This window comes from Furipterus horrens, unplaced genomic scaffold, assembly GCF_987537825.1.
Source record: "Furipterus horrens unplaced genomic scaffold, mFurHor1.1.pri manual_scaffold_5, whole genome shotgun sequence".
NCBI classification, from domain to species: Eukaryota; Metazoa; Chordata; class Mammalia; order Chiroptera; family Furipteridae; genus Furipterus; species Furipterus horrens.
Window position 1 is genome coordinate 120,078,466 of NW_028327175.1, and position 19,347 is coordinate 120,097,812.

At 53.1% G+C, this 19,347-nt stretch overlaps 1 protein-coding gene and 1 pseudogene across 1 annotated transcript in view; both read left to right on the forward strand.

Annotated features, from left to right (window-relative positions):
• The first annotated feature begins 5,363 nt into the window (after window positions 1-5,363).
• IL4R (interleukin 4 receptor) overlaps window positions 5,364-19,347 on the forward strand; it is a 36,439-nt gene continuing 22,455 nt past the window's right edge. The window contains 1 exon segment of the mRNA XM_090279380.1: window positions 5,364-5,485. The gene's annotated coding sequence lies outside the window, so the exon portion shown is untranslated.
• On the forward strand, window positions 7,447-7,546 carry LOC150009579 (small nucleolar RNA SNORA48; annotated as a pseudogene).

Below are 19,347 nucleotides of genomic sequence, written 5' to 3' on the forward strand. Positions count from 1 at the left end.
TTCCTAAAAGCCACTTAACTCAGCTTGCTTTACAGGTCCGGGTACCCTGGCCCCACCTGATGCCTGTGGCTCTCCTCCGCATTCACGCTGCCCCCAGTGAACCCCACTTACTTAGCCAACCAATATCTGAAAAACCTCTCAACTTATGTTTCTAAGTCCTTATCTATTGCAGGACCAGTCTTCACTGAGGTCTCCATCCCCCAAGGCCAGCAAGTACGCATTTGTATTTCTCGTACTCTACATTCAGGATCTTCTAGCCCGGTAGGTCACCCGCCAGCTCTCCTGTGCAACTCCACGATCAATATAACACGCCAGGAGCAACACAAGAATCGTCCAGCCTCTTGTCTGAACCTGGCGTCAAAATTTACGTACCCTCTCTGGTTCACCATCCCTCCCCTACAGGTGATACCACTCGACTCGGAGATTTCTATTCCCCTTTCTAAAGCAATAAGAGTAAAGCGAGCTCCAGTACTAAGCCTGTCTTAAGAGGCTATCCTGTCTGATTTCAACTATATGACATTCTGGAAAAGGCAAAACTCTAGGGACAGCAAAGAGTCAGTGGCCTCCAGAGTTCAGAGGGAGGAAGATAAATAGGGGAAGCCTAGGGGATTTTTAGGAGATCAAACTATTCTTTTACAGTGCTATATTAGTGGACACAAGCTGTTACGCATTTGTCAAAACCCATAGTACTGTACAAGAGAAGGAGTGAACCTTAATGTAAACTATGGCCTTTAATGAACAATACAGTAATGCATAAATATTGGTTCACTAATTGTAGCAAATATCCCACATTAACGCAAGAGGTTAATAACGAGGGAAATTATGTACAGGGGAGGGGATTTATGGGTGCTCTCTGTTCTATCAATTGTTCCGTACATCTACAATTGTAAAATTTTTCAATTAATTTTTATTAATTTTTTAAAACCTGAGGGATAGGCTTAAAAACAAGTGAATGTGTTGTGATGTAATGTGAGCTTAGCTTGTACTGAGGCAAATACTCAGAAAGGCCCTGGATTGAGGGCCTGAGGTTTTATTATTTGGGGGCCTGCGGGCCCCTCTCCAAGACCTGCCACAGAGCAGCCCCTGATAAAGTCTGGACAACTTGGGCAGGGACTGCGTGCGAGATGAGAACCTTCACATTTGTTATCTCTCTTGGGCCTCAGGGCAATGCCCTGTTTTCTTCAACTCTTAGTTTTCACATAATTTCAGATTCACAGAAAAGTTGCAAAAGTACAAAGACTTCCCGTATCCACTCCCCACCCGAACCCCACCCCTGATTTCCTGAATGGCCTCACACCTGACCACATCTGCTCTATCCTTTCCTGTCTTCTTTTTCTGCCCCCTCTTCACAACCAAGCAAAGAGGCTGAAGGAACAGGCTCTGATCTGGCTTCCTTCTCATCATCATTCTGATGAGAACAACGATGAACATTGAGCGCCTCATATTGTTACAGAACCCCTGGGCTGCTCCAATTGGGCTGCTCCAATTGAAAACAAACCCACAGGCTCTTTAGTTAGGGGTCCGATTGCCCGCCGCCAAAATTACAACTCTGAATATTATATTTGAGTGAAAAGAAAAATAGTTTATTTAACCTTTACACATATCCTTGCCTCCCCTCTACCAAACCTAACCAGTTTTAGGGGGGGTCAGAAACACCGTTTCCCTACTTCCTAGGCACAGTTCAGCTTTACCAGCAGCTGCCAATCACTCAACCTGATTGGGGAGGTCCTTTCTGTGCTGTGGTGTCCTCCAGCTCTCGGTGCAGGACCGCCTGGATTCTCAGCCTCCTTGCGAACTGTCTTCTTTCTGTAAACCGCGTGGATCTCCTCTCCTTCTCCAGAACACCTCTGCGAATACTCACGAGCGAGGGAGACAGCCCCCCCCCCCAGCGTGCCCCCCCTAAAGTGTTCGCAGCTGCCTATATATCCCTGACTGCGTCCTCTGACGCAGTGGGTGTTGCCAATAGTTCTGACCATTGGCAGAACCCCACGTAGGCTCTATGTGCCTTCCACACCATCACCTGGTTCAAGACTCCTCCCATCCACCTGAGGCCTTGGATGCATTAAAGCAATTTACATAATGAAAGACACTGGCCATCAGCCTCAGGCCTGTGGAGGCATTCTGAAAGCTGCTTCCTTCTCCCCATCCCCCAGCCACAAACTCTGGGGATTTTTGGACTCTCCTGTTTCTGTAACAATATTGCGCCAGGCATTGCCCCTGGCCCTTTTCATGCATTTCATCCCTCCAGCCTCACACAGCCTTCTGAGGTGTGGTCCATCATCATCGCCACTTTGCAGATGTGGAAGCTGAGGCACAGGGACTGCTGTCCCATATTCAGCAAGTAGAGGAGTTAGTGTTCAGAGGCACAAGTGGCCTGGTGGCAAGTGAGGAAAAAACGAAGAATGATGTAAAGACAGCAAACAGGGGTTGGGGGGGAGCCCAGTTTGGGGACAGTGAGCCCAGGCCACATGTTTCAAAGTGAGACTTCTGCTATCGTGTCCAGGTGAGACTGGGCACAAACTCAGAGACAAAAAGACAGGAGAAAAGGTTTCTTTTTTACAAAGGGAAGCCTGTGGTGTTCATTCTACACTGCCTTGCCCTGGCTGGTGTGGTTCAGTGGATTGAGTTCCAGCCTGTGAACTGAAAGGTTGCCGGTTTGATTCCTTGTCAGGGCACCTGCCTGGGTTGCCGGCCAGAACTCCAGTCGGGGTCATGTGAGAGGCAACCAATCGATGTATCTCCCACACATCACATAGATGTTTCTCTCCCTCCCTTCCTTTTCTCTCTAAATATAAATAAAATCTTTTTTAAAAAAAGAAACTTAAATTAAAAAAAACTGCCTGGGCTCAAATACTGCCTGTGGGTGTGGTTGTGCAAGTAATGTGTGAGTAACGAGTGTGTGTGACTGTGGGTGTGTGAGGGAGTGTGAATGTGTAAGGGAGTGGTGCGTATGCAAGTGTATGAGTTTGAGTCCCTGTGGATGTGTGAATGTAAGTGTGAATATGCGGGTGTGTGTGGGTAGTGTGAGTGGCTATGAACGTGTGTGGTATGTAAGGACTGAGTGTGATGAATGTGACATAGGGGTGAATTTGAGTGTGAATGTGTGTGGATGTATGAGTATATGAGTGCAAGTGTGTGTGAGTGTGTGAATACATGGGTGTGTAGTGTGAGTGTGAAGGTGTTTGGGCAGGTGAGTCTGTGGGTGTGAGTGAGTATATATGTGGGTGAGTATGACTGTGTGTGAGCTTTTCTAGGCAGAAACAAACCCTTCTCAGAGAAGCAACCTGCTGGGCCTGCCTGGGTGTGGGCTGGGTAAACTTCTGTCCGATGTGGAATTCCCACCTGACCTGGGCAATTCAGATCTTGTCCAGCCAGTTCCTACTCCCTCTGGAAGCCCAAGCTCCTGGGTCCTTCCTAAAGCCCCTCTCTGCTCCCCTCCGCTGCCCCATCATGGACTTTATTACACTCAATTGCTTGTGTCTTTTTACATGTCAGGGCCTCAACCACACCCCCAGGGCTAGGAAAGCAGAGGCTGGATCTGTTTCTCCCTCTCCCCAGGCCCCAGTTCAGGATCTGGCACATGGAGGTGTCAATAAATAGATGTGAATAATTGTCATTCCCTCCTCCCCATGCCATGGCTCATCTCCAAGTGTTTGCTCCTGTAGTCCTCTCCACCTGAATGCCTATCCCCTTTTCCCTCTTTTTTCTCCATTGACCCTTGGAGGCATCCATTACAGGCCACCTCCTCCAGGAAGCCACCTTGATTACTCCTGGATACTGAGTCCATTGTACTGTCATGTACTTGAGGGTCAGTGGCTGTTTTGCCCACTTGGTTGTAAGGTCTCATAGGGCAGGACCAATGTCTGTTCCATATCTTCATATTTGCATCCTTAGCACTTGTCACAGGTTAGGCACACAGTAAGGCCAAGAAATAATGAGTGTGTGAAGAATAATGAAAGAAGACTGAAGTACTGTTCCTCCCTGCCTCTGGCACCAGAGGCTTTGCTGCTTCCCTGGCTCACTCTCCACCACAGCACCCCCATTTAGCCCCCCTTGGCTCCAAGAGATTTGCTTCCATTCTCAGACCAGGAGCTCTTTGAGGGCAAGGTGGGGTCAGAATTCTCTCTGGGTCCCCAGCACTGCTGAGCCTGAGTCTGCACATTTCCTGCCTCACCTCTTTCTGCTCTTCCCTCCTGAAGGTCCTCCACCAACCTGGCCTTCAGGCAATTCCCACAACATGCTAAATTGGTTCCCACCCCAGGGCCTTTGCACTTGCTGTACTCCCTCCCAAAACTAGTCTCCCCCACATCCTCTTCAGGTTCTCAGCTCAAAGTCTCTTCTTCAAGGATACGTTCAAGCCACCCGACCCCCTGGCCTAATAGGTCCCTCTCTTTTTACTTTCTTCTTGGGACCTCTTATTACCTGAAATACTTTATCCATTCAGTGTTCTTCCTACCTCTGGCTGCATCAGGGCTTTTATGGTGTCCCACGGTTAGTGATCTATGGAGTCTGGGTTCGAATGACACATCTGCTGCGTGACTTGAGCAAGTTTCCCCTCGGAGGTTCTGTAATCGAGTTCCCTCACGGGGTAGTTGTGAGGACTGAATGAGTTAATGCAGGCCGTCAGCACTGGGCCTGTCAGGTTGTACTAGTGATTGAAGGGTTGTTTCACTCTCTAATTTTTCTGGAGCCTAACATACGCATAGCAGGCGCTCGGTAAACGTTTGCGGGAGGACTGAACACAGATTGGCACTTGGCACTTGTTAGGCTGCTGGGAAGGGGGGAAGAATTATAGTTGCCCAACCCCTCAGCCCCGAACGCACTGCTGCCCGCTCCGCAGGGGGACCTGGGCGTCTGGGCAGGAAGGGCAGCAGGAGGGGGCGCAGGGGCCGGCCAGAGCGAATGCGGCCTCGTCGGGAGATGTCGGGCTTTGATTCTGAGGGCACCGGGGAAGTACTGCGGGTTCTCCGCGGGGCGTGACCTCCGGCTGCTGCGGGGAGATGGTGAGCAGGGGGGGCCCCCAGGAGAAGTCAGCGGCGGGGCCTGGAGGAGGGCGGAGGGCGAGCGACAGGGAGGGTGATCCGCGCCCTCGGAGGGCGGGGCGCCGCATGCAAATCTGGGGGCGGGCGCAGGATGGCCGGAGGGGTCGATCCCGCCCCTGGAAAGTCCCGCTCCGCGCTGCAGGCTGACCACCCCGGGGTCCCCGCTTCCCCGTCCGGCGCTGGCTGTGGAATGGACCCGAGTGCGCAGGTGGGACGCGGGGTTCGCGCGGGGCAGAGGTGGAGGTTCGCGCGAGGCGGAGGCGGGGGTTCGCCCGAAGCACGTAGTCAACGTCCGGGAAGTGCTGGGCCGCGGGTGGGGCCAAGCGCGGGGACCCGGGACGGCCCGGACCTACACTGGGACCGCACTCACGTCCCTCCGGGTTCGATGAGCAGCCGGCTCCATCCCTGTCGCCTAAGGGCAGCCGAGGCGGGGAGCTGAGGAGGTAGGCTGGCTCTCGGGCGCTCAGTTGTCCCAGCAAATGCTCCTCAAACTCGTGCCGTCTGTGGCGGTTTCTCCGGGGCTTGGGGACGTCAGGATCGTGAGCTCTTGGGGCACGCGCGCCCCTTCTCTGGGCAGTCACCTCCTTCCCAGATACAGGGAGTTGGTGAGGACGGTGAGGGAGAGGTGGGGGAGTGGGTGGGCGGCGGGGGCGGGAGAAGGAGTCGGGGGAGTTCTGAAAACTGTAAAATTCATGACTAGGTCTAAGAATCTGGTGAAACGAGGCCCTTTCCACCTTTGATCACCTTATTTGAATATTTTGGATGGACCCAATACTAGGGATACTATTCTGGGGCTTATTTTTTACAGTCTCTATTCTGAACATGGGAAATATTCTGAATTAAATCTCAAAATAACCTTTCTGGTTGGTGCTGTCGTATGGCCATTTTCAGCTGTTGTTGGCACAGGCAGCTCAAATGACGTGCCCAGGGCGAGGCCCACCTGGCAAGTGTGGATCAGGATGGGAACTGAGGCACTCTTGCCGGCAGAGCCAGCTGCCCTCCACCTGTCAACGATATTAGTCAAGCTACCCCATAAACGAGTTCTCCAGGGGATCTGACTAAACTGCAGACTCCCTTCCATGATATTCAAGTTCAGTAAATCAAGGAATCTGGATTTAAAAACCAAAACCAAAATCTGAATTTCCTATAATCAGGAGAGACTGGCGATCAGCAGGCTGGTGGCCGATGCTGGGGTTCACAGATCACCTCAGGCCAGCACTGATTCTGCTTGAATCCTAGTCTCTGCCTGTGCCCAGTCCTCTGTGAGCTGTGGCCCCTGCAGCTCCTCCCCTACGAGTGGCTCCTTAGGAGCTGGAGCATTTGCTGGGACATTGGCGCCTTTATTAAAATCCTAAAGTCTGTTGGGGAAACTGAGGCTTGGGTGTCCACTTGGCCAGGGTGTCCCACACAGTCAGGGCATTCCAGAGTCCTGCACAGGCCCCTGGACTCAGCTAATCCAGCCTGACTGCAGAGGAGGGTGCTGAGGCGAGGACTGGAGGCGACCAGCCCAGCATCCCCTCCCTTACCAGCACTCACAGGGCTCCTGCCGGGCTCAGTGCCCCCGGGGAGGGGAGCGCCGTAAGGGTGATCAGTTTTTCAAGGGCAGTGAGCCAGCTGCACGGAGCAGGGACCCTTGGCCTTGCCTTGGAAGAGGAGTAGTGGAGCTTGGGGTGGAGGGGAGAATAGGGGGCAAAGGTATGCTGAGCAGCCAGAACAGCACGGACAAAGGCTGGGAAGAGGGAAGGCATGGCAGGTGGTGCTAGGGAGTGAGGAGAGGCCAGAGAAGGATGGAAAGGTGGCCTTGGCGATGTCGTAGAGGGTCTCGAATGCCATGCTGAGGAGTAGGCTGGTGTGATCTCCCTTTGCCTGAGCTTATTCTTGGGCCCCACCCGGCCTCCGGAGTGGAATCTGGAGGGAGGCCATAGGAAGGCAGCAGGGGAAAACACTAGTGAGTCGCCCTGGTTACAGCACACCCATTTACCAGCAGATCTGGGATGACCTGAGCTTTCCAGTCCGGGCAGTGACTGGGCGCTGATGTGTTCTGTGCAGCACCAGCCAGGACTCCAGAAAGCCCAGGCCGGGTGGGAAGGTCGTCCCTTAAGGCATTCAGTTTCCTGATGCTCAGATTCAGAAAGGACTGAGGTGAGGTGTCAGGAGCGAGAACAGAATCTTTCCTGGACCCCTTCTCATCCATTACCCTCTGCCCCCCGCCCCAGGATGGAGGAGAGGGTTTGGGATCAACAGCTCACTGCCCTCAGTTGCTTTCCATGTACCTGGGAGGAGCTGGGAACCAAAGATCCCTGGGTGCTTAGTTTCCTCATGTTTGTAAAATTGGGCTTTCAAGAGGGTTAATGGCATCATGTTTTATAACATTTAACACAATTTCCAACACAAAGTATATCCACACTTCTAATCTCATATCAGCCAGGGACAAAGTAACTCCTTGTTTATCCCAGGTTGGCTTTTGGTTTGTGCCCATGCCTGGTTCATCCTTGGAGACATGGGAAAAAAAAAAAAAAAGTATATCCACACTAAACGTTCATGTCTTACTGTCGTCTGTCAAGAAGTTTAGCCTGGAGGGTGAGAGCATGGGCTCTGGAGCCACATTGCCCAGGTTTGGAGGCTGGCTTTGCTACTTACTAAGTCGCTGACTTCTCAGGACCTCAGTTTCCACATTTGTGAAATTATAGTGACTACTTTATACCATTGTAGTGACGATGAAATGACTTAATAAGTGCCAAGCATTCAGAACAATGCCTGGTACAGAGTAAGTACTATGTATTTGTTAAATAAATGAACCCCCTTAGATGGGGCTTAGTCTGCCCATTTTGTAGGTGAGGAAACCGAAAACCGGAGATGCGTGTGGTGGCCTTGACTAAGGAGTGGCGGAGGGAGGGATCTGAACCTGCTTTTCTTCCCAGCCTGTGTTTTTTTCCCACTGTTCCAGTTTGCTGGGGGGATCAAGAGGGACAGCTTTCTCAGCACTGCTCATGGCCAGCACTGTGGAGTCACGCCTGGTCACACTTGGGCAGACTTCCCTTGGCTAGTCTAGAAGAGAGGCCAGTGGCTTGCTGGGATGTTGTATGAACTTGCCTTTGCAGGAGTGTGGGTGGGAGAACCCAGCGCTGGCCGGAGGGTCCTGCAGGAGCTGGCATCAGATGGGCTGTATCCCCATTGCTTGTTGTGTGATTTCCAGCAAGTCACTCTGCTTCTGTGAGCTAGAGGCACAGAGAAGGGCTTGAGGACAGAGGCCCCTGGTTCAGATGTGAGCCTCCTGCTTCCTACCTGTGATTGGGAGGCAGTTGCTTAACCTTTCTGAGCGTCAGTTTGCTTGTCAGTAACATGGGTGTTTGGGGGATATTCATGAGATAATTTTTATAGGCACCTTGCCCATGGCTCAGAGATTGCTCTTTCTCTCCACGTTTAGGACAGAGTCGCTCCTTCATGTCCAGCGCCTGGCTTCCCCACTCATTTCTTCTCCCATGTTTATTGAGCACTTACATGTGCCAGGCTCTGTGCCAGGTGCTACTGACGGGGCACTGGACAGAGTCCTGCTCTCCTGGAGTTGAAGTTCTAGTTGAGAAGACAGGCAGTACACAGACAAGTACATACATGCAGATCTGCACCCCTTAGCTATAATTCCGAAATCCATGAGCTCTGAAAACGGAAAGTTTTTTTATAACTCAGTTAGGAGCACGACCTGATGTGAACTAACCACAAGGCTCTTTGGGGTCTTATTTCTCCTCGGCATGAGTGCGCGTCTGTCCTGCAGAGATATTCATGTGATGGACCGCGGGGTGCTGCTCTGGACACGTGGGGAGAGGGGTGCTTCCGTCTGCTGGTATGTATGCAAAATGAGCTTTCTATAATCGCAGTGATTCTGGGTTCTGAAACACGCCTGACCCCCAGGAGTTCACATGAGAGGATGTGGACCTGCTGTATCCTGTCAGGAAGTGACAGTGCTAGGAGGACAAGTAAAGCAGGGTGGAGGCGGGTCGGGGGCCTCTCTGAGGAGGGGCATTGGAAAGACAAGGGGCAGAGGCCTGGAAGAATGGCCAGGTGGAGGGGACCACAGTAGAGAGGGTCTTGTCCACCCCGCACCCACTTCCAGCCATGGCTCCCACCCGTGCGGCACGTGCGTGTCTGTGCCTTCCAAGAAGTGGTGATGCCGCTGAGGTTTCAGGTTTGGCTCCGGCTGACTCATTCTCACTCTAGGGCCCCCGTGGGCCTCCTCACATCCTGGAGGTTGCTTAAGAAGTCCAGGGTCTGGGCTAACGCAGGCCTGGGCACTGTGACTTGCTGGGGACTGTCACCAGCTGGGCCAGCATCTGAGTGCCCTTCTCCTCCCTCCCAGAAAGAGGGAGGATGTGGGTCCTGGTCAGGGCAGGAGAGCATGGTGCATATAAATAGAATTCCTCTGTATACCACTAGAAGAAGGTTCATGATTTTTATACCTTCTTGGTGAATTACTCCTTTTATCAGTATAAAATAGCCACCTTTCTTTTAATACTTTGATGCCTTCAATTATGTTTTATTTGGTATTAATGTACCTGTTATCTTTATTTGCAGTTTTCTTGACTTTCTAATTCTTTATTTTCTTTTCTTCAACTCTAATGTTGTAGGACTTTCCTTGGCTTCAGTCTGGTGGCCAGATAAGTTTGAAAAAACAAAACTTGCATCTCAGTCTCAGCTCTGCAACCCACTTGCTCAGTAACCTTGGGCAAGTTACTTCCCTGTTTGGGCCTCAACTTCCTCATTCTTAAAATGGATACCTTTGGTTGGCTGCCTTCTTGTTCACAAAGGGACAGGAGTAAGACCCAGTCCCTGGTGGGCCTGGAAGAACTTTTCAGTCTGGAAAGGGAGAGAAGTGATGGGCGCAGCTCAGTTACTGAGAATGGAAAGGATGTCGGGACAGAGGGACAGGTGGCACTAAGGTGGGCTGAGGAAAGAGCAGGGTTTGACCAGGAATGACTGGAGGGGGTGACACAGGAGGAGGGCACTGTGAGGCAGAGCAACCGGCCCAAGTGAAGTGCACAAGTCGGGGAGGGGGTGGCACATTTGGGGACAGGTGGGGCAGGGGTGAGAGAGATGCAGGATTTGTAAGGACTGCTCTGGGCCCCTTGTCCTCCCCCCACTGAGGAGGAAGGCAGTGGGGCTTGCAGAAGTTTTGGAATCCTCACTGATACCATGATGCTACTCAGCCGCACAGAACAGGCAATGGGGTGTCTCCAGGTCTCCCCCTCCCCCCATTTCTCATCACCATAGCAACCAGCATCCCATAGTGAGCAAGAGGTAGCAGGGACAGAAGGCAGGGAACATTTGAAAGGCAGCGTTTCGCCGTCAGGGGTGCTGGTGCTCAGGGAAGGTGTGGGGTCCCACCTGTTGCCCCTTTCCGCTTGTTGGGCTCTCCTGGCATCTCAGGACACCAGCTGGAGACTAAGCCGAAGAGGGACCACACACGTGGGTGTGGTTTTTCAATATTGAACTCTTTTCCAACACTTAAAAATCAGGATAACACATAGAAGTCTGGATTTCTGGTTTCTTTTGAAAAATCAAAAGGCCTAGTGATGCCCGTGCCCCTGGGCAGACCGCTGACACAGGGTGCAGCTGCCCTTTGGGACCGGCGCTCACCACCCGTCCCCGCTCTCCTCGCTGCTGTCACACGTCTGCCTTACCGCAGGTGTTGGAATTGACTCTGGAGGTGGTGACTCTGTGGCCTTCATAGCAGGAGGCGGAGGGCTGGGAGCTGCCCCCTGAGGCAGCGAGTGTCCTGTGCTGGAGGCAGGTATGCAGAGGGTAGATGGCCCCTTGCAAAGGCCTAGGGGAGCCTGAAGTAGCGTTGGGAGTGGACTAAGAGTCTTTGGGGATCCTTCCAGCCCTGAGATCGTTTGTTGACACAACCCAATACCCTAGATTGCCCACAACAATCTCTTCCCTCTTGTGCATCTTTTTTTTTCCATTTTATTGCCACGAACATGCAGACAAGTGCACAGCTTCATTCATTCTCACAGAGTGAATACATGCATGTGTTATCCAGTCAAGAAACAAAGCATGGCCAGCCCCCCAGAAGGTTACCTCCTGACCCCACCTCGAGACCCTCTCCTGATCAGTTTGTCTCCTTCTGAACTTTATATAAGTGGAGTCAGCATTGCCCTTTGTTCGCTCAGCTTGTGCTCGTGAGACCTGTCTGTGTTGTCGCAGCAGCTGTCATTTACTCGGGGTCTCAGAGAGTTGACTTGGTGCTCAGGGATGAGCTTTTGGCACCTGCTCCGTCAGTGCTGTCTGAGGCCCCTTCCACCCGGCCATGGCCTGTTTGCCTCCCTGCAGCCGCACGTGAGGCAGGAGATTCTGCCTGCACTTCACAGATGAGGAGACTGAGGCTCTGGGAGGACCCCAGCTCGCCAAGGTCTCCCAGACAGTCAAGGTGGGGCCCGCACACTCAGGCCCAGAATTATGCTCCATGTCTCAGATGCCCTGGAGTCCCTGCCCACACGAGTGACGCCACACCGCTGTGCGTCTCTGACTGCCAGGAATGGTCTGGGGTGAGACGACAAGCAGAACTTGAGGGAGAGTGTCCCCCCCACCCCCCAGCCTGTCTGCAGACAGAAAATGAACAGGAAGCTCTAATCAGTGCTGACGTGTTACTGGCTTTGGGTTTGCCTGAGGGCAAAGTCCTGGTTACTGTTGAGACAAGTTCACTGGTGAGAACTGGGCACAGAGGACGGAGGCCAAGTTCTAGCTTGGCCACTTCCTGCGTCATCACCTTGGGACTGTTTCTGAACCCCTCTGAGCCTTGGTTCCCCACTCTGTGCAGGGGGAAGGTTTGGCCACATTTTTCACAGGGATTTGCTGCAGGAGCAAACAGAGATGTGTAACAGGACCAAGTTTATGAGAGAAAGTCTAGGTTCGAATCCCAGCCCTATTTTTAAAACAGATTTTATTTATTTATTTTGAGAGAAAGGGGAAGGGAAGGAGAAAGAGATGGAGAGAAACATCAATGTGTGAGAGATACATCAGTCATTGCCTCTTTCACGCCCCCAACTGGGGATCCGGCCCACAGCCCAGGCATCTGCCCTGATGGGGGGTCAAACCGGCGACCTTTTGTTTCTCAGTCTGCCACTCAATCCAACAGAGCCACACCAGCCAGGCCTAGGCCTACCACTTATTGGCTGTGCATCCTTAGGCAGGTTTTTGCACCTTCCTGGGCTCCAGTTTTGCCATGTCTACAATAGGAATGGTAATAATGCACCTGCCGTATTCCTCTGGTTGGAAAGGGATGGAACCCATGGGCAGAAGAGCAATTAGAGAACCAACCCATGGTGTCTATTGGCTTGGGGGACTGGGGACACGCAGGGGCCATTATGGTGGTTTCTGAGGCCCACTAACAGTTGTGACTGTTCCTAACACAGCCAGAATCTAATCAGTGCCTGAGTCCTGACGTCATGTGTCTGCTCTGCAGGGAAGCGAGTAACAATCATCGTAATGCCCACATTATGCACTCCCTGGGAGTTAGCTGTCCCAGGGTGCCCCATCGGTGCCTGCGTTGGGGTATTACAGAGACTCTGAGCCGGAGCTGGCCAGTGTTTATCCAGCAGCGAGAGGCAGAAAATGCCAGCGGACCGGGCCCCTGCACACAGCCAGGGAGGGTCTCTTCACTCACTCCCCAGTTCAGCAGGTATCTGTGCCCCTCCCCCTACGCTGTGCTGGGCACTGTCCTGGGCTCTGGGCTCCGGCGGACACTTGGACAATGAACAGGAAGCATGTGTGTGTGACATGCTGCAGGGAGCAGGTGCTGAGCAGAGACACAGAGCAAGAGAAGGGTTTGCAGAGCGATGGAGGTCGGAGGTCAGCTCTGCTCCTGAGCAGGTGGGGTCCGGATTCAGGCCCCTCAGCTTCAGCCCCCTCCCTGGGGCCTCCGGCGCCTTCTGCAGGTGGCCGCGGCTTCCAGAACCCCAGATGGAGTTGCCTGGGTGCCTCCCAGGGGCCGCATTGGCCTCTTGGATTCAACGTGTCCACAGCCCACACAAGTGTGTACACATTGCCATAAAGTGGCCATTGGCACAGATGCCAGCCTGTCCCCGAGACGGTGCCTTCCTCCAGGGGTCTAGCCTGGCCATGTGCCCTGAAGGAGGCCACAGTTCCCAGCCCTCTCCCGTTCCTCCCAGATAAAGTCGTGTCTCACTGTGCACAACCCCTGGATTTCAGCCACAGCTGGTGACCCTCAAATCTGTCTCCAGCCCAAGCCGTCCTCCTGAGAACAGGCCGGCAGGACATATGTCCTCCTGGGTGGCTCCCGGGGCCCACCACCCACGTGAAGTCACTGTGTTGCATGTGGCGGAGTGCGTGGTCTCTCCCAGCAAGCCTGCTCCCCTGCCCAGCACCACTGTCTGCCCAAGGCCACCTCCCCAGTTTGAGCTGCCCAGCACCGGCCGTCACCAAGCTCTGCCATGTCCGCCTCCCGAGCAGGGCTGGATCTGCGCCCTGTCCTCTCGTGGCCGCCCCCTCTTGCCCTGCTGTCGTCGGCACGCACAGGTTGGGTGGGATTTCTGGAAAGCAGCGCCTCTCCTGCTGACTAGCCTTCAGCGTCTGCACTGCCCTGGGGATGGAGCCGCAGTTGCTTACCATGCCAGGCAGACAGTTGGCTGCTGGCCCTGCCGGCCTCTCTGCTCTCCTCCTCCCTCTTACCCGTCGCTGCAGCCAAGGGCCTTCATCTGCGGTGGGGGCTGCGCTGTGCCCTCCCTCCTCCCTGCTGTTCACTCCTCTTCACGTGCCCTCCCCGCCAGTCCTTCCTCTCTCGGGATCCTTCAGGGTCTGTAAAATGGGTTTAATAATTGTAGTCACCTCATGGGGGGCTTCAAGTGTCTGGAACAGTGCATGGGGCGGAGGAAGCACTGTGCACCTGCAGCAATGGGGCTAAAGCGGGGTACACGTGACCATTTATTGAGTGCCGCTCTGCCAGACATGGGGCTCGGTGCTGAGATTATGTGGACAAGACATGGTCTGTGCCCTCAGGGAGCCCAGGGTGCCCTCTGTGGGCCTTTTCCCCCACACCCCGCCCCGCTCCCTGCGAGGAGCAGTGTGCGTGCTCACCGACAGCTGCGTCCTAACGGCCTCTTACGCTTTCCGACGGTGTCGCCCCCAGGCTATCCGTGCGCCTCTTCCTCGCACTGGTTCCTCCGATGGTCCACTCCACCCCATCCTTTCAGGGGCTCTGGCCTCATTCATCCTCTTTTCCTCTCACCCCCCCCATCCCACCACCAAATTCCATTCTGTCAGCAGACCCTGTTGGCTCTACCGTCAGACATCTAGAATCCAAGCCATTCTTACCAGCCCTGCCCCACAGCCCCGTGCGAGTCCACACCTGCTGCCTGGGCCAGTGCAGTAGCCTCCTCACTGGTCCCTGCTTCTGCCCTTGACCCCACAGGCCTTCACGCCACACGGCCAGGGGGATGGTTTGAAAAGTCTCATGATGTCACATCTGTGCTCAAACCTTTCAGTAACTTCTCAAGTGTTTGTCAAAGGAAAGAAGAAGGAAAGGAATGAATGAATGAATGAATGAATGGCCTTTTTTCGCATCTGTAGTACCTGGCACATAGTAGGTGCTCAGAAAACACCTGTAACAAGAAATCACAAGGGCATGAATGAGTAGGTGAGGACCTGGAGCACACAGTGGGTCCGTGGGAGCCCAGTGAGCTCTGTTGGCTGAGGTCACTGACCCTTGCTCCTGGCAGCAGCACCCCCAACCTGCCGCCACCTCTCCTGTCACTCACAGGGGTGCAGGTGGGGCAGGTGCAGAGCCCAGGCCATTTTGGGGCCCAGGCCTGGCCTGCCTCACCATCCTGGGCTGGGTTACTGACGTGGCTGCTGGTTCTGGGAATGCCAGCCAGGCAGCAGTTCTGGGAAGGCGGCTGCCTCGGGGAGGTGTGTCCCTGGCCCCCTGCCATCGCGGCCCCGCTGTCTCGGAGGCCAGAGGAGGCTCCAGGCTGGCCTATGGCTGCGGAGCTTCAGGAATCAGTAGCTCCCAGGGGAGGCTCTGCAGTGTCACTGGCCTCCTTTCCACGTGCCTCTTGTCATGGGGCTGCCAGCCTGCATCCTGTCTGCTGATCCAGCCCTTCAAGATGAGGAACAAGAGGCCTGTGACACCCTCAGGGCTCAGGAAGAGCCTCGTTGGTCACTTCTGAAGGCTGCTGGCTTCTGACACTCAAGACTCACCACTCACCTCCCCCCAAATTAAAAAGAAGTGAGTGAAATGTGTTTCTCTGCCAGCAGGAGTGTTTCCCCACTGCAGGCGCTTCTGCCGTCTTCCTGGCTCAGCTGTCATTCCAGTCCCAGCTCTGGGACCACAAGCAAGTGCTCTGACCTCTCTGTGCCTCAGTCCCCTCACCTGTGAAATGGGGATTTTAGTGGCATCTACCTCATAGAGTTGTGAGAACCAGACTGGTTAATATAAGCACTGAGGACATGCCAGGCACATAATAAGAACTATATATATATATGCATAGCAGTTATTATTGGCAAAGGTTTGGTATATACCTGTGTTTAAAGATAGATTATTGAATTTGTTATTGTTGAAGTTTAACCAACCATTCACTTAAGAGCTGTCCATTGAGCACATATTCTGTGTGTGTCAGGCACGGGTCGGGCACTGGGAAGGAAGCAGTGCCCACGGCAGACGTAAAGCTCTGCCCTCGTGGGGCGTGCATTCTCAAATACATATATAGACAAAGAAACCATTTAAATGTTACAGGTTATCTTTCACACTTCCAACTTCATGAACTGGCAGCAGAATGAGAAGGGCTACTTCTTATTGTGGCAACGCAGAGCACTTCTTTAGTGAGCCATTTATGTCCTTTGCCTTTTTTTTCTTAAAGGCCATTAACCCTCTGTCGTGTAGATTGCTACCTTTTTCTAGTCTTTTGCTTTCTTTCTTTCTTTTTTTTTTATGACATGTTTTGATCTGGGGAAACTGAAATTTTTTTGCAGTCATCTTTCTCTTTGCCAGCTATGTCCTGAAATAAAACAAACATTCACACATGCAACCTCAGTGATATGATTAGAGATGGTGGTAAGTACATGACCGAAAAAAACAGGGTGCTGTGAGAAGAAGTAACAGGGGAGCCCTCCTTAGATGATGGGGTTTCTGCGTGGAAAGCCTGCATGGGACAAAGGACTGGGAGTGTGTCGGTGCTCAGAGGCCAGAGGGACCCAAGACTTGTAGGGAGGGAGAGGGGGTAGGAGGGACACTGTATGTGTGGCAGGGGGCTTGGGTATTTTATTTTCTCAGACTTTTAATTTGAAGATGGTTGTAGACTCATGAGTAAGAAATAATATAGCGAGGTCCCCTGTACTCTCGGGCTCCCCCAGGGTCACATCTCACAAAACTATGGCGCATTATCACAACCAGGACACTGGCATCCGCACAATCCACTGGCCGTGTTCAGACTGCCCCTGCTTTACTGTGCTCCGTGTGTGCGCACTTTTATCACAGAAACCGCTTTGTGTCCCCACCACCAGTCAAGATGCAGAGCTGTTCTGTCGTCACAAGGGTCCACCCCTGTGTTGCCATTTACAGCCACACCGACCTCCCTGCCTGCCTCCACATCACCCTCGGCAACCACTAGTCTGCTCCCCATTTCTGTGTGTTGTCATTTCCAGAATGCTGCATAAGTGGAACGGCACAGCACACCCTTTCAGATTGGCTGTTGTCACTCGCGGGCTTGGACTGCATTCTGAGTCAGGGATGCTCCTCTTGGGGGGGCCATGACCCCCTGGGTGAAGACACCCTTTAGGAGTCAGAGGCCAGCAAAGGACGCGAGCAGGCAGTTCACGGCCTGGTTCAAAGGTGGCTCTGCCTGCAGCGTGGAGAAGAGACGGCGACGCGTGTCCGCAGCAGCTGCTCACTCCCCCCGCGGCCCCCACCCCGTTGTTCTCTCAGCCCCAGGCTGGGCTGTGGGAAAGCTTGCCACAGCCCTGTCCCCACAGCTCAAAATCTGCTCCCTGCCAGAGGAGGAGAGGCCTTTGACCTGGAGTCCTCACTTGGCTCCGGGGCATCTGTGAACCCCTGCAATGGAATGTAACCCCAGTGTTTGCACTTTTCTAGAAAGTGGGTTTGAAGTTTGCGTCAGCTGTGCAGACGGGTCAGTGGTGTCCAGGCGTGAAGGATTCTGGCTTGTGACCAGAGAGGGGTGAAGCGCTGAGGCTCCGGGCCTGGCCGCCCCGTCCTCCCACTGGCGCCTCCCTGGGCCCTGGTCTCCTCCTCTGGAAACAGGGAAGTATCAGCCCCTGCTTCACAGGGCTGCCCCGAGTATTGCAGGAGTTAACACGACCAAATGTGGAGGGAAATTGGCGCGTGGTAAGTATGTATGTTAAGTGAATGGTGAGGCTGCAGGATGGAGGAGATGGAGCCTTTTGGGCACAGACCTTCCCGCCTCTGGGATTGGGGGCCTCTCAGTGTCAGTTGTCCTCCTCTCAACACGCTTCACATGAGAAGATTCTGCCAACGGGGCGCACAGGTGTGGTTGGGCACGCCACCTCCCTTCTCCTGGATCTCATATCTCTGCTAATATGGCCTTAGTTGGCTTTTTGTTTGTTTGTTTAGCTGCTGCTTTACCTCTGGCTCATTGGGGTTTGTAGACAATGCAAATCCTTGGCCTTTCCTGCTGCTCAGTCAGGCTCTCTGGTCCTGGGCTTGGGCAGCCAATGTTTGCAATTAACAAGCGGGACAGCCCGCTTTTCCTGTCTCACTTCAGTCGTCTTGTTGGGATCAGCCTGTGGTTCTGGGAGAAGTTGGAGGCATTGATACATTGGCATGTGCCTTGGCTACAAACTGGGGTTCTGGCTCTGCTCTGTCTTCTCATTAACTGGGACCTGACAGGCAAGCTGTTGGATCTTTCTGGTCTCAGTTCCCATGGGTGGAAAGTGAGAATAACAAATCTATCTTGCAGGGTTCTTGGGCTGTTTCGATATGGTAATGCTTCTACTGCACTTAGCAAGGTGTCAAGCATGATGTGAGTAATTGACAAGCAGGATTTTATTTACACAAATCCATGGCTCAACATAAGGAAGCTGCTTCTGCTAGTCAGGCTCTGCTCAGCCATGACCTGGGGATGAGCACCCTGTCCGTGGAGGTGTGCAAGCAGACACTAGATCGCAGCACGTCAGAGGTGGGATATTTGCAGGGCACCCCTGTCCAGATTGGCAGATGAGCTGGGCAGGCGACCACTGAGATGCCTCCCAGCTCCAGCAGGTCAGGAATCCATGACTGAGATGCGAACTTGAAATTGTTTCCTCTTGCCATGTGCTGTAGCTGGGTCACTTGGTAATTACTCTTTAATTCCTTTACTTTGTCCTCACTGTTACATTCAGGGCAGCCTTTCCTCTGGCTGTGTCTGTGCCATGGCTTCCCCTGAAATGCGGCGCCCGCATCCTGTGCAGCCAGCTGGTGCGTGGTTGTAGCATGTATGCATGTCTCTGTGCAATGTGTGCATCTGAAAGTGCCCTCCAAGTCAGATCACAGATAACGCCCTGACTGATGTCAGCTGATGTTTTAGTCGACCCTTTTGGAGGACTCAACCATGACAGCCCTCTGTTCTGTGGCCTTGGACAGGAAGCTTGGCCTCTCTGTTTCTCTTTATTCAAGATTGAAGCTAAGTGGCATCTCTGCCATCTCTGCTACAGGATGCTGTGGGCATCTGTGAACTTGTAGAGGGAAAGTTACTGGGACTTTGCAGAGGAAAATGATGTCACAGACCTAACACCCAGTCTCCCCTAGGAACTGCTTTCCAGGCCCATGTTGAATCTGTTAGGAGAACCACATAGTGTCCAAATAACTTAATTCAACAGACATATACTGAGCCCATGCTATGTGCCAGGCACCAACGTATGTACGAGAACTCGGCTGTGAACAAGACAACTGTGGCACTCGGGATGGCAGTCACCTGAAGGAACAGTTCTCCCACATGCCCTGTGCCTTTTGCCCCCGTGGCACTTTTTTAAAAAGTATATTTTGTTGATTATGCTGTTATAATTGTCCCAATTTTTTCACCTTTGTCCCCCTCTGCCTGGTACCTCCTACTTCCCTATAGCAATCCTAGCTCTTAGTTCATGTCCATAGGTCATGCTTATAGGGCTCTGGCTTCACCTTTTCCTATACTATTCCAAACATCCCCCTGTCTATTTTGTACCTACCAGTTATGTTTCTTGACCCCTGCACCTTATCCTTCATTCTCCCCCTCCCCCCTCCCAGCTGATAACCATCCATATGATTCTCATATCTATGGTTCTGTACCTGTTTTCATTGTTTGCT